We start from the raw sequence: 9,861 nt of genomic DNA, 5'->3' as shown, positions 1-9,861 counted from the left end.
ATTGGGAGCCATTGGATCACTTGGATCCAACGGTTAAGATGAAATGCAGGAAAGTTTTAAAAATAAAGGGGAAATTAGGATTAACTGTGGACCATTGATGATTTGGATCAACGGCCCAAATGTGTTGTGGATCATTGATGTGGGTGGCATGGATTGCCAAATATGATGGGGACGGGGATTTGGCCAGACCGGGTTATGAGGTGTTGCGCTTGTATTTGGACCAAATTGAGTTGGATAGGAATTTAGACTATAGCCACATTGAATTAAAACGAACTAATTGCAATTGTAGCCTATTTTAAGTTTTAACCCCTTTTATAATTAAATTAATTAGGCTTATTCATCCCAATAAAATGTAATAAATTATAATTAACAAATATATTATTAATTAATTAATATAATTAGTTAATTTTAAAATAATTAAAATTATAGCACTCATCAATTATGAAAACTAATAGTTTTGGTTGATTAAAGTAATAGAGGTAATATAATTATAAATTTTTAAAACTAAATTATTAAAATAATTGTTATACTTGTTTATAAAATTATAAAAGCTAGTTCTAATTAATTAAAGTAGTAGAAGTAATATAATTATAAATATCTAAGACCAGATTATTGTTGATTATAGACATAATATTATTAACTATTATTATGCTTATTATTACTTATTACAGTATTTATTTTGAGAAAATAGATATTATTAATTGTTTTTAGATTACTCCGCTACTTTTATTGTCGATCGATAAGTGTAAAAATTTAACTTAAAAGGGGAGGTTCAAAATTGGTAGTCAACAGCTATCCCTCTTTAACCGGAGACAATAAAAGAGTTTGCGGGCAGATAAATTGACTTAATGACCAATTTTCCCCTGACGCAAGGCATATATTGCAGAGATAGTGTATGGATTTGTGAAAGAGACTTATGAGATTACGGCCGAATTCTAGCTTCAAACTGCCTACAAACCTTGGGCTTAACGAGAATAAGGCCATATGTAGTTATGGAATGACAATTCAGAGAGAATTACGGGTACGACTCAATTCTTTCTCTGTAAGACGTCGTGACAGCACCTAGTCTCTACGACTAGGTAAGCCTAACAAAATGCGGAAATAACAAAATGGAAGCAAAACTTAACAACTAACTGCAACAGATAACTAAATAACTGGTAACAATGCCGCTTGACATGTACAATAACCAACACTCTAGTAATACACAGTATTTTCGAAACCCGGAACATCATAAGTCACAAGCTACAGAAGGAAACTAGGATCTCTATACACCAGAGTCTAATAAAAAAACACGGAAGGTAAATGACATAGGAGAGAATAGAGGGGGACTCCGAGGTCTGCGAACGCGGAAGATGTACCTTGAAGTCTCTGTACAGCAACAAGCACTCTCAGCTAATAGCGGGGCTGATAAGAAACACCTGGATCTGCACACAAAACATGTGCAAAAGAGTAGCATGAGTACACCACAACGGTACCCAGTAAGTGCCAAGCCTAACCTCGGGAGAGTAGTGACGAGGTCAGGTCCGGGCCCTACTGGGATATAATAATAAGACAGATGATATAATAAAATGAAATAAAACGGGAAATTTAACAGAAAGAATTCACAGAGAAATAATAACACAGCACAATGTGATAACAACAGGGGCGCTCCCGAGATACGATCTCGTAGTCCCAAAAGTAAATATGAGAGGAGATCTCCCGAGGTACCGCCTCGTAGTCTCAAAAGTAAATTTGCAGGGGAATATCCTGAGGTACCGCCTCATAGTCCCGAAAGTAAACATGTAGGGAGAACTCCCAAGGAACCGCCTCGTAGTCTCAAAAGTAAATGTGTAGGGAGAACTCTCGAGGAACCGCCTCGTATTCTAAAAATCAAACACAAAGCTCAAACCGATAAATACAACAGTTAACAGCAAGATCTCTACAGTTAATACTGATAAAGAACAAAGAAAAAACCGAAAATCAACTAGGCATGCTTCAGAGAGTTCAAATAAGTAGTTAAAGCACGTAGACATGCGATATTAGACTAAACAGGATAACTACACATATTGGAATAGCTGAATTAAGAATGGAAGCAGACTAATACTCGTTAAAACGGTATAACTCAAATTAAAAGGAAAACAGGTTGATACTCAGTAAGAATCGAGTTTTACAATAAATAGCCCGTGTACGTACTCGTCACCTCACGTACACAGCGCTCACATATCACAACAGTACCAAATCCTAAGGGGATTTTCCCCACACAAGGTTAGGCAAGCCTCTTACCTTGAACCAAGCTCAATCAATCGATAACAATGCCTTTTTCACGAATATCCTACTCTGAATGGTCCAAATTTAGCCAAAATCAATTATATATCATAAATACAACTATAAGAAACTAATCTAATTAATGAAATCAAAGCTAAAGCAAGAAATTAGAAAATTACCCCAAAAACCCTCCCTGGGCCCATGTCTCGCAATCGGTTAAAAGTCACAAAATATGAACACTCATTCACTCACGAGCCCGATTATGTAATTTGTTTTAGAATCCGACCTCAATTTGAGGTCTAAATCCCCATTTTAGAAAAATCCCTAATTCTACCCAAAACCCCTAATTTCCACCATGAAAACACAAGATTTTTGGTTGAAATCTTAGGAAATATAGTGAAAGATTGAAAGAAACTAGTTTAGAATCACTTACCAATGATTTGGGGAATAAAGGTTCTTTGAAAAATCGCCTCTAGGGTTTCTTGTTTTAAAATTTTGAGAGAATGAACCAAAATCCCGTCTAAGTCCCATTTTGATCAGTTGCAGATATCGCATTTGCGACCTGGGGTTCGCAAATGCGAAGACCTTCACATCTCTGCTTTCACCGCATTTGCGACCAAATTGATCGCAAATACGACCAAGCCTACCCCAGCCCCACTTCGCAAATGCGAAGTATTGTTCGCAAATGCGAACTCATGCTGACCCAGGTACTCTTCGCAAATGCGAAGAATTTGTTCGCAAATGCGAGCCTGTCAGGATTGGGGAATGTTCGCAAATGCGAACACTGATCTCGCAATTGCGAGATCAGACACCAGTTACCAGAAATTGCAGAACCAGCTGAGTTTCTCTAAGTCCAAACCACTCCGTAGCCTATCTGAAACTCACCCGAGCCCTCGGGGCTCCAAATAAAACATACACACAAGTCTAAAATCATCATACGAACTTGCTTGCATGATCAAATCGCCAAAATAACACCTAGAACTACGAATTGAACACCAAATCAAATGAGATTTTCAAGAAAACTTTGAAACATCTATTTTCACAACCGGACGTCCGAATCACGTCAAACCAACTCTATTTCTCACCAAATTTGACACACAAGCATAAATATAGTATTGGACATATACCGAGTTTCAGAACTAAAATACGGACCCGATATCCAAAAAGTCAAACATTGGACAAACGTTTCAAAATCATTAAGCCTTTAACTTTCAAATTTCAACAAAGTGTGATAACTCGAGCTAGGGACTTCCAAATTCGATTCCGGGCATACGCCCAAGTCCCAAATCATGATACGGACCCACTGGGCCGTCAAAATATGAATCCGGGTCCGTTTACTCAAAATGTTGACCGAAGTCAACTCAAATAGATCTTAAGGCAAAAATTTCATATTTTCTCAATTTTTAACATAAAAACTTTCCGGAAAAATACTCGGATTGTGCACGCAAATCAAAAAAGGTTAGAATGAGGTATTTAAGGCTTCAAAGTGAAGAATTAGGTTTTAAAACATAAGATGACCTATCGGGTCATCACAATTACGCTTGCAAGAATTGCCCCAATATAGTGTTATGATGATACCACAAGATGGAAAGATTTTGAGACCCAATTATTTCTAAATTACAGCTTGATTATGGGATTTGAGAGATTTGGCAATTTTGGAGTTCTACTGATCAAATCCAATTAGAGACTGGATCCTTGGCTCGCTTATGAGTCTGTTTCCTCTCACAACAGTATAACCTGGTTTGCTTCTTAGAGGAAGTTCCACTTTGTAATGTTTGAACTTGCAAAAATGAAAATACACACATAAACACGAATAGATTAGAATATTATGTAAATATGCAGGAATAATAATGCATGGCTGTAGGCTAGCTTTTATTTGGGATCTTTGGGCGATGGGATGTTTGAATCTGAAGCCTTCAAGCTCTAGAGCATTATTTGGGATGATGGGGACGGGTGTTTGAATTTGATATTGAATGTTAGCCAGGTTGTGTACCATTTTGAAGTTGTCGAAGCATTTAAACCTCCACGCGATGGGAGTATTCAACTTTGAATTTGACTTTGAATTTCCTCGTGGTGGGAATATTTGACTTTGAATTTTAACCTCCGCGCGATGGGAGTTTTTGACTTTGAATTTGAATCTCCGCAGATGGGAGTATTCGACTTTGAATTTGAATCTCCGCGTTATGGGATTATTTGAATTTGAATTGATTAAGAATTTAAAAATGCATGTAAGCTGCACAAATTAAACATCAATACATTCAAGATAATAAAAAAGGAAACAAATAAGCATGCCCAAGAGATACTCTTGACTGCAAAACTAATTTGTGGCGTGTGAAAATATTGAATGGTCCATCCTTCGATTGGCGAAGTTGGTCACAATTTATCGGGAATCTTTGATTTGGCAGAGCGATAGTGTAATCTGTACAAGGTGCTCTTATTGACAAAGTGAATGGTGCGATTTGTATAATGTGCTCCGATTGGCAGAGTAGACGATGCGATATGTACTACATGATCCAATTGGCAGAGTAGATGGTTTGATATGTAAAAGGTGCTCCGATTGGCAGAGTAGATGGTTTTGATATGTATAAGGAACTCCAATTGGCAGAGCTGATGGTTTGATATGTACATGACTCTCTGATTGGCAGAATAGATAGTGATCTGGTTGTGTTAGAGCCTTTGCTGCGGAGTATCTGCAACGAATTCAAAGTTAGTCCTCGCTTATATAAGGCTGAAACGAATTGAACAATAAAGAAGGATTAGGGGCTCATGAGGTTATAGTGGATCTGGCATTGACTATGATGTTATCTGACGCCTTTTGAATCATGTCAATCCTGCCCTAAAAGAAAACTACTTAGTAGGGGAGGGGCGTTGATTCGTGTTGATCGTGGACCTGAGCTTTCCCCAATCTGGTGAATTATGCCATGAGGTTTGGAAGGTGGAAAAAGTAGTATTTTTCTTAAAAGTTGTTTTTTGAAAAATCATTTATGTATATGGAAAATGCTGTTACTCTGGATTTTGACATGTTTTGACGTTTCCTTCAATGCGAGTATCATTTCTGGATGTCTCTTCCTTGCTGATGATGCTTTTCTGGATATGCCCCTGACGACGTAACTTCCTTATTGATAAGATCGTTTCCTAATCTAGACAATGCATTACAAAAGCTTTTCCTAGGGTGATAACCTAACATTTTCATATTGCCTACGTATCCAAACGAAATCAGGTCTAAGCGTAGTTCGAGGGTATGAGTAAATGAAATGACCTAGCATGAATCAGGTAGCCTACATATCAAAATTAAATCAGGTCAAAACGCAGTTCGATTACAATAGATGCAAAATGATAGAATTTTGAAATGATATGACGGAGTCTGACTCACACTGCCTATGTATCCAAAATGGAATCATGCCAAAATGTAGTTCGATTACAATATATGACTAAATCCCATATGGATTGCCTATGTATTCCTACCAAAGAAAATCAAGTCATGGCGTAGTTCTGAATACATGACAAATGATATTTGGATTTTCTATTACAATAGTGGGACTAGATCCTATGTGGATTTCCTCTGTATCCCGCCGTGGGAAGTCAGGTCGGGTGTAGTTCTGTTACAACACAACCTAACTCTATTGTCTTCGAATGTAGTATCTCTTGATTGCATCTGAATTGTTGGGCTTTGTGCTTACTCTGCTATCCATTTTTTTAAGATTAGTTCTCCTCCTAACAATACTCGATGGACCACATAAAGACCCTGCCAATTTGGCACGAATTTCCCCTTAGCTTTTTCTTGATGGGGAAATATCTTCATCAAAACTAGTTGCCCTAGTATGAACTACCGAGGTTTCACTTTCCTATTGAATGCGTTGGCCATCCTATTTTGGTACTGCTGACCGTGACAAACTGCATCCATCCTTTTTTCATCAATGAGCATAAGTTGTTCTTATCTGACACGTATCCATTATGCGTCGTCCAACTTGGATTCCTGGATAATTCTTAAATATGGTATCTCGACCTTTGTGGGTATTACAGCTTATGTACCGTATACCAGCATGTGTAACGTTTCCCCAATAGATGTCCTCATGGTGGTGTGGTAAGCAAGTAGGGAAAATGATAGTTTCTCATGGCATTGACTAAGATTGTACACTGTCTTTTACAAGATCCTCTTGATGTTTTGGTTGGCTACTTCAACTGCTCCATTCATCTGTGGCATTTATGTTGTGGAATTATGATGGACAATTTTGAACATTTGCAAATTTTTCTCATGAGATCGGTGTTTAGATTTGTTGCATTGTCAGTTATGATTGATTCTAAAATTCCAAATCGGATGACTATGTTGTTACAGTTAAAATCTTCCACCACCATCTTTGTAACAACCTTGTATGTGGAAGTTTTGACCTATTTAGTGAAGTAATCGATGACTACCATGCTGAAATGATGTCCATTTGATGCGGCATGTTCTATAGGTCCAATTACATGCATGCCCCAAGCAGCGAACAACCAAGGAAAACCCATTACGTTTAACTCATTCGGCGTAACCAGGATGAAATTCCTGTGAATTTGGCAGTGGTGACATTTTTGCACATAGTGAATATTGTCCCTTTCCATGGTCATCCAAACATATCAAGCTCTCGGAATCTTCCTAGCTAAAGTGAAACCGTTCATATGAGGGCCACACGAACCTGTATGTAGTTCTTCCAATAATCGTGTTGCTTTAGCAGTATCTACGCACCTTAATAGACCCAAGTCCGGGGTCCTCCTACATAGGGCTTCCCCGTTAAGGAAAAAGTAATTTCCTAGTCTCCTCAATGCTCTATTATATCTATTGGTGGCACTCTCTGGATATTCTCTTGCCTCGAGGAACTTCTTAATATCATTATACCAAGGAATGTCATCTGTCTCTTCATCTATGTGCAAGCAGTATGCATGTTGGTCCCGGATCTCTACCTCAATGGGGTCGATGTAATTCTTGTCCGAGTGTTGAATCATGGATGAAAATGTTGAAAGAGCATCGGTGAACTCATTTTGAATTTTGGGAACATGTTTGAACTCAATAATGGCAAACGATAGTTTCTCATGGAACTGCCTCTGATTGTCCACTATCTTTCGCAAGATCCTCTTGATGTTTTTGTTGGCTGCTTCAACTGCTCCATTCATATATGACTTGTATGTTGTGGAATTACGATGGATGATTTTGAACTTTTCGCAAATTTACCTCATGAGACCGCTGTTAACATTTGTTGCATTGTCAGTTATGATTGACTCAGGAATTCTGAATCGGCAGACTATGTTATTACAGATGAAATCTTTCACCACCTACTTTGTAACAGCCTTGTATGTGGATGCTTCGACCCATTTAGTGAAGTAATCGGTGGCTACCAAGATGAAATAATGTCTATTTGATGTGACCGTTCTGAACATCCAAGGAGAACCCATTACGTTTAACTCATTCGCCGGAACCCGGATGAACTCCTGTGAATTTGGCATAGGTGACATTTCTGCACATAGAGAATGGTGTCCCTATCCATGGTCATCCAAAAGTATCCATCTCTCATAATCTTCCTGGCTAGAGTGAAACCGTTCATATGAGAAGTACACATTCATGCATGTATTTCTTCCAATATTCTTTTTGTTTTAGCAACATCTATGAACCTTAACAAACCCAAGTCTGGGATCCTCCTATACAAGGCTTCCCGTTAAGGAAAGGGTTATTTGCTAGTCACCTCAATGCTCGCTTCTAACTTTTGGTGGCACTCTATGGATATTCTCTTGCCTTGAGGAACCTCTTGATATCAGGATACCAAGGCTTGTCATCTAGCTCTTCATCTGCATGGAAGCATTATGCATGTTGGTCCCGGATCAGTGGGGTCGATGCAATTCTTGTCCAGGTATTGAATCATGGATGACAATGTTGAAAGAGCATCAGCAAACTCATTTTGAATTATGGGAACATGTTTGAACTCGATCTTGGTGAACTTGCACAGTTCCATCACACAAATAAAATTACAGAAGGATCTGTACATTCTTCGTAGTCCATTCTCCTTAGACTTAGTGGATCAGCTAATCAGAATCTCCTATGACCAAAAGTTCCTTGATGTTCATGTCAACAGCCATCCTAATCCCAAGGATGCACGCCTCGTATTCTGCCATATTATTTGTTCAGGGAAACCTTATCTTTTCCAAAATAAAATAGTGTTATCCCGATTCGGAGATTAAGACTGCCCCGATTCCTACTCCCTTGAAATTTGCAGCTCCATTAAAGAACATCCTCAACCCTAGGTATGACTCTGAAATATCTTTCCCTGTGAACAACACTTCTTCATCTGGAAATACGTGGTAAGTGGCTCGTAGTCTTTGTCCATCGGGTTTTCTGCGAGATGATCGGCCAATGCTTATTCTTTAATATCTTTTTGTGTCATGTATATGATGTCGAACTCACTGAGAAGACTCTGCCATTTTGCTAATTTTCCCATAGGAATTGGCTTCTAGAAGATGTACTTGAGCGGGTCAAGTCTGGATATCAAATATGTTGTATATGCTGATAAGTAATGTCTTAACTTCTGAATGATCCAGGTTAAAGTACAACGTGTTCGTTCTAACAAGGTGTATCTGGCTTCGTATGGCGTGAATTTCTTACTCAGGTAGTAAATAGTTTGTTCCTTTTTTTGGTCTCGTCGTGTTGCCCACACACGCATGAAAATGCATTATCCAAGATGGACAAATATAGTAGTAGCGGCTTCCCAGGTTCAGGAGGAACCAGCACTGGCAGACTATACAAATACTCCTTAATTCTATCGAAAGCTTTTTGGCATTCTTCTGTCCATTTTGTAGCGGCATCTTTCATCAATAACTTGAAAATCGGTTCACATATTACAATTGACGGGGCTATGAATATACTGATGTAATCCAACCTCCCGAGGAAGCTCATTATGCCCTTCTAGCTCTTGGGAGGAGGCATGTCTTAAATAGCCTTGGTCTTCGAGGGATCCAACTCTATCCCCTTCCTGCTGACGACGAAACCCAACAATTGTCCTACGGGAACTCCGAATGCAGACTTTGCAGGATTCAGCTTCAAATTGTACCTTCCAACCGTTCAAAGAACTTCCTCAAGTCACTAAAAGGATCCGAACTCTTCCACAACTTGATGATTACATCATCCACATATACTTTAATATCCTTGTGGATAATCCGTGTGGGATTGAGATTTGCATGGATGAGGTCACAGTTCAGTATCAAGAGAAGGTCATGAGTTTTAGACATCATGTGAGATTTTGGATGTTTGCACAAAAGACATCACCAAGAACTCTGAATGCCCACACCAAATCCTGAAGCCATCAAAGGAATGTCCAATGTCCTGATCTTCAACTGATGGTGCCCTGATCTCAAGTCAATCTTTGAGAACACTCTAGTACCCTGAAGCTGATCAAACAAATCATCAATGCGAGGCAATGGATACTTGTTCTTTATGGTAACCTTGTTCAATTTCCTGTAATCAATACACATTCTCACGCAACAATCCTTCTTCTTTACAAGTAATAACGGTGCACCTAAGGAGAAACGCTCAGCCTAATGAACCCTTTATCAGCAACACCAGCAACTGTTATTTGAATTCCTTCAACACTGTTG

Source organism: Nicotiana tabacum, chromosome 9 (assembly GCF_000715075.1).
Source record: "Nicotiana tabacum cultivar K326 chromosome 9, ASM71507v2, whole genome shotgun sequence".
NCBI lineage: Eukaryota > Viridiplantae > Streptophyta > Magnoliopsida > Solanales > Solanaceae > Nicotiana > Nicotiana tabacum.
This window is presented reverse-complemented; position numbering follows the sequence as displayed.